This window comes from Micropterus salmoides, unplaced genomic scaffold (genome assembly GCF_014851395.1).
Source record: "Micropterus salmoides isolate LMB-PRFRI ecotype aquatic unplaced genomic scaffold, ASM1485139v1 Ms_hic_scaffold_1303, whole genome shotgun sequence".
Lineage (NCBI taxonomy): Eukaryota > Metazoa > Chordata > Actinopteri > Centrarchiformes > Centrarchidae > Micropterus > Micropterus salmoides.
Genome location: NW_024040379.1, coordinates 4,823 through 11,191, shown reverse-complemented (window position 1 = coordinate 11,191; position 6,369 = coordinate 4,823). Strand labels below are relative to the sequence as shown.

Genomic DNA, 6,369 nt, shown 5'->3' with positions numbered 1-6,369 from the left:
TAGACACAGACACCCTCAGCACCACACAGATGTGCAATTATGCATGGGTCAAGTCAGATCTCCTCTTGTCAAAGGTAGGAAACAAGGGGTCACACTCCAAGAGACAGGATCAGAACAGAGAGAAGCAAAGGAAATGAAGAAACACGGTTGGAAGAAAGGGAGTAGAAAGACAGGGGAGAGTCTGTTTTGGAGAAAGAGACAGACTGGTAAATGTGAGACAGAGGGGATGATTATGTCTTCATTATTAAGTTTATTTAAAATATATACAAACCGAATACTGTAAACCACAAGTCAGGGTTCAAGGTCAACTGAAATGGTTGACTGGTCCTTGAATTATATTGAATCTCAAAAACATTGCCGTGATTGTGATTGGCAAGCCATGTCACCGCAAGCAGCAATATAAATCAAAGTGGCAAGTCTTCAAAAGGCAGAGATGTGGACTTGGCGTGTTTGTTTTCATTTTCTAATGTGAATCAGACATAGTTAATGCAATGACTTCCGGTTATTGGTGCAATTCAGCTGCAGTTGTGTGCACGCAGGGAATAAAAAAGATCTGAAGTATCAAAGTGAGAACATTTTAAAATCAAGTACACGCCACAAGTGTAGAGATGCTGCTACTGCTGCTGCTAACGATGATTCATGATCTGCTTCTCCTACTTTTGCAATTATGTTGTTGGTGTGTTGTTAAGAGATGAAAGTACATCTGATAGTCATGTGAAAACCAAAAAAAGTAGCAAATCATAATTACTTCCCAAATTGCAATCTTAGATCCAAAACTCCCGTATTAGTCGTATCCTACTGTGTGTTGTGCATGTGTGTGGATGTGTGAGTGTGATAAGTAGTGTGTTTCTTTGATTGTTCCCTCTCTTACACTGTGCTCCATGACAATCACTTTCACAGCTCAGTTGGCATCTGATTATCTCTCTCTCGCACAGAGAAATACAAATACAGAAATACTCACAGATACACACGCTGCATTATTTGCATACTGCTTCCATCTTGAAATTGTTATTTTGGTAATCAGACAGACAGAGAGGAAACATAATTATGGAACTGGCTTCCACTTAGTAACAGCAAGGCTTTGTGAGTGTATGTGTGCATGCATGTGTGTGCTGTGTTTCTTCTTCAAAATTGTGTTGCAGAAAATGTCAGGATACACTGCGTAAACAAAAATTAGGCCTCAACTCAACGCAAAGTCAAGCCAGCCTACTTCCACAGGTTGAACTGTGCAGTTAGTTTGAAGAAACCACATTCTTCAATGGTTGTGGTCGGAGATCGTGCAGGTTTGAGGCCACAAACACTGGTCTGATCAGATCAGAATCCCGAGGAACTGTAGGATCTCAGTGACTGTACAAGCAACAGGAATTATGCCTGGACACTAGATTGTCACTAGGCATGTGCGTCTTACTCATCAGGGATCCCACTTGCACTTCATGTGCCCATTACTTCTCATAACATTGCATTTGCTAGATATCTGGTTCAATCCTAATAAATGTAGTACAGGATTTTTGAAGTGGAGCTGTTTGAGGTACTTATCCATAGTCAGGCAGTAGTAGCACCTTGCTGTCAGACAGCCATTTCCTTTGTAACTACGTTTTCTATGAGTTTTTCTCAGCCATAGACCATAGACCTTCCTACACATACACGCAAATTGCCTGTGCACTCTATAAAGGAAATGTGCACTTTAACTGATATTGTTTTTTTTTGGTGGGCTTTCATTTAGGTGGCTAAAATATGTTTGTCTGCTGATCCTGTCCACAGCATGTGGATAGGGCCATTGTGACAGGACATACTATGCTTAGCTAGCAAGCCAGTACAACTCTCTGCTTCTCCAAACTTTTTAGACAGAATAGTGTTGAGTAAACAAAACTAGAAATACCGTCATGAAGCTCAAATGTAAAACAAAAACATTAAAATCAAATATGACTAGCTATGAGGTGGTAAAAACAAAAGAGTTGTAGATTGATGTTGAGAAACTAAATGAAATCCGTCTGTACGGTCTAGTCTACTGTATGCCTCTCACAAATCTACTGCAGGTAATACACTGACCCCATACAGCCCCACTTCCAAAAATCCTGAACAATCCCTTTAGGGGTGGTGATTATTTGACATATGCGACGACAGCTCTTTACCACATGTGGCGCAATTGCAGCCAAATATGATCTAATTCTCCCATCTGAAGTGTTAAAGAGGAATCACTTGTCAATAGCCATGACTCATTAACTTTAAATCTCATGTACAAATCCCCAAAGGGCCCTGACAGGATTTAGTCCTGCAAATATCACTGTGGATAATCTACTTTATTCTCACAATCTTGGAGAAAGCGCAATGCCAGCTACTGAATGAGAGAGTGAGACAGATCCATTTCACCATTGAAGCCCTGGATAAAGAATTGTACAATGTACACCAAAAACTGGAAAAAACATCTGCCCAGTACAGTACTGGAAAACGTCATGGATTTTATCAAGAAAGCACAGCTATTTCAACAAGAGCAAGGAAAGACGGACCCAGAAATTCCAAAACCTACAGCCAGCAACGCAAACAAAACAGAAGAATTTTCTTGGAGGAGAAAGGACAACAACCCCACAACGCAGGAAACATAACAGATGGGTAAAAAACCTGTCAGATAGGGAACTCACCCAACCAGAGGAAGACGTTTTGGCCAAATGATTAAACTTTGACATCACACCACAGCAGTTGCCTATAGTGGACCTCATCACAGCTACAGAAGCAGAAATTATCAGAAACAGAAGCAGAACAGCTCAGGCTAAAGGTATCGGCAGCCCTTTCTAATGCGAAGGCACCCCCTTCCAACCTCACCTTCCAAGAAAGGAAGACTGTGACATCGCTGAGCAAGGATCAAGACATCACTATCCTACCTGCGGACAAAGGAAGATGCACGGTGGTCCTAAAAACAGCAGACTACCAGGACAAGGTCAATAATGGACACAAACACATATGAGACACTGAGGCGAGACCCAACCAGCGGATACAAGAAAAAGCCCTTAGAATGTCTGCAAAAACTACAGAAAGAAAACACCATCACCGGTCAACAGTATTGCCATTCCTTGCATATATGGACTACCCAAGATACACAAAGAAGGAGCCCCACTCAGGCCTCTTATCAGCAGCATTAACTCGGTCACGTACAACACTGCCAAATATCTACCATCTTAGCCCCCTTGGTCGATAACATGCCTCACCACACCAAAAAATCCAGGACTTCTAGGACAGAAACTGGACCGAGATGAAACCATGGTGTCCTATGATGTGACTTTCTTGTTAACCTGCATCCCCACCATGGAGGCAGTAGAAACTGTAAGGAAACAGCTACTACAAGACAAGATCGAGAAGGGTCCGGCTACGGACTGTGGCTCATGGGGCGTAGTGTGAGCAAGGGGCGTGATGGTGTGAGTGATGGGGCGCGGCATTAGCGCAGATCTCTGTGTAGGTCAAAGTTCTGACTAGAAGTTGGGATTTGAACAAGGGGGTAAGCCAGAGAGCGGACAGTGAATTCGACCAAAGCCTGAATGGAGGAATCCATGTAGGCCCAAAAATTACGTCATATTGCTTAGATTATAAGCTCTCAGCAATCTAAAAAAACTATTCTGCCATCAGTGACGCTGCGTTGGTGTTTCACAGGTGAGCCTCGTAGGTGGGCTGATTAATCAGTGACGATCCGAGGCAGACAAACACACAGAGCCATGACACTTTTTGTTGGTGCAGCTACCAGAATTACAGTGTTTCTGCCGTTGTTCTACGTCATTAAACCACGGTTATGCTGCGCGATCATGTGCAGTACACGCTGCTTCCAACAGGAAGTAATGATGCAGCAGAAGCAGCAGGTAGGTAATCACAGCTCAGTACAGCAAAAGATGAATTTATGGTCTTATTGGACAAATAAGTACAATATAATTTTTTCATTTCAGCTGTTTAGTGTTGTTAATCTAAATAATCATATAATCTTTAAAACTAAGCATTTTATTCATGTTAGTCCAAAGTTTTATGTTTCTATTAAGATCCTTACAAACACATTTTTATTTTTATCTTATTTTATTATATTGTGGTATTTTATTCAGTTTTATTCATTTTATATGCAACATTTGTGGACATCCTCAATAAATAGATTCTGTTAACTACAATGTCCACACATGCGTGGTACAAATTGGCGGGAATAAGTATGCGCTTGAGCAGAACAGACAATACAGAAATGTGCTGCGGCTACAGCATTTGATGATGCAGTTCCTGAATTGAGACACAGTACCATGAGGGGGCATGGCTTGAGCCAGGGGTGCAGCGTGAGTGAGTGGCGTGGTGTGTGCTGTGCTACAGTCCGCAGCCGGACGTTATTGACCAGATCTGTAAATTACTCTGTCTAAACACCACCTATTTCCAGCACAACGGACGATTCTACAGACAGAAGCACTGCTGTACCATGGGCTCACTAGTATCCCCTAATGTGCCTAACACCTACATGGAAGAAGTGGAGAGCAAAGCTCTCTACTCTTTCAGAGGAACAGCACTGAGCCACTGGTACAGGTATGTGGATGACACTTGGGTCAAAACTGAAACCTATGAAGTGCAAGCCTTCACAGAACACATCAACTCCATGGACGGTAACATCAAGTTCACTCAAGAAGATGTCCACAACAGTAGTTTGGTCTTCCTGGACTGTGCTGTCCCTGAACAGGAGCTTGCGGTTTACAGGAAACCCACACACACAGACCAATACTTACTTTTCGATTCCCACCACCACTGGAACATAAGCTAGGGGTCATCAGATCCCTGCACCACGGAGTGGATAACATATCAAAAAGTGCACAAGCCAGAGAGAAGGAACAGAGCCACCGGAAGGGGGCACTTGCCACTTGTGGGTTCCCAAAATGGACCTTTGTGAAATCAGCCACAAAATCCAGGAAGAACAACACAGGGGATGAGGAAAAGAGGGTCAAATGCAACAACATTGTATCAGAGTGTCTAAGTATCAGAGAAACTCGTTGGATTTTCAACAAACACCACAACCCAAGAACTTGCTAAAACAGATACTGGTACACCCAAAGACCGCACACCCAAACACAAGAAAAGCAATATAGTCTATGCAGCCCAGTGCAGTGAGGAATGCATGTATATTGGGGAAACTAAACAACCACTACACAAACGCATGGCTCAGCACAGAAGGGCCAACTCCTCAGGTCAAGACTCTGCAGTCTACTTATATTTGAAGGACAGAGGACACTCGTTTGAGGACCACCAGGTGCACATTTTAGACAGAGAGGATGGATGGTTTGAAAGAAGTGTCAAGGAAGCCATTTACATCCGGGCTGAGAAGCTGTCGCTGAACAGAGAAGGGGGTCTACGCCACCACTTATCCCCCACTTACAATGCTGTCGTTTCATCACTTCCCAGGAAACTTTACCTCTTGGCCTCAGGAGAAGATGCCAACGATGGTTGTTCAAACTTGGCCACGGGTGGTTCTAGCAACCATAAGGACTGTCGTTACAACAGCCAGGAGCACTACCAAACCAGCAGTATTGACAATCTTGGCAAACAACCCTACAGAGGTTAAATGGCTGAGTTTCCCAACTGGTCATTTCAGAACTGAAGAAGTCTCTTGGATGAGGGATGAAACATCTTCTAGTATCTCCAATGAAGTCAAAAATTGAATCAGAAAAAACAAAAAACCAAGTTCTTTTTTGTTTTTGAAAAACAGAAAAACAGAAAACAAAAAAACAGACATTGGTTTTTGTTTTTCTGTTAAACACAAAAAGGAAAATGTTGATTTTTGATATTTAATGAGTCCGATTTGAGTAGCTTTGTGTGTTACACTTGATAAACCTGCAGCAGATACACTTGGGCGATGGCGGTGCCTGATTAAATAATTAAGATGAGCTTGAACATCAACATTAGTGGGTTTTTGGAAAAACAGGACAATATTATACAGCTGTAGTACTGGATGCTGCAGCTATGTTCAGGTAATTTTCGTTCAGCCTCTTCAGGCTACACTGTTTCGACCTGGGCTTTATATTCTTTGTGAGATGGAAGAATGTAGTTGCGCGGCATGGATTATGCTAAAATCAGGAGCATCAGACTTAATCCAGCCAGCAACCCATACTAGAGTTAACAGAGGGGGGCGGGGCGCTGGAGTTTACAGGGCGAGGGAGAGGAGTCTTTTCTGTTAAATAGTTTATCGTATCCTACCTGCCTTTACTGTATCAAACTGACGCTACAGGGCTTCCCCCACTGCCTTGACCTATGACGCTATAGGGATCCCCAGTGCGTTACAAACGCCGATAGGCCTTGACCATGGGTCCATATGTGACAAGAGGGGAGTGAGCACGAGTTGTAGGCATGGTGCAAAGTAGGGGGGAG

The 6,369-nt window shown here is 43.0% G+C and overlaps 1 pseudogene; it reads left to right on the top strand.

Annotated features, from left to right (window-relative positions):
* The first annotated feature begins 2,594 nt into the window (after nucleotides 1-2,594).
* On the top strand, nucleotides 2,595-5,386 carry LOC119901441 (annotated as a pseudogene).
* Nucleotides 5,387-6,369: the final 983 nt, after the last annotated feature.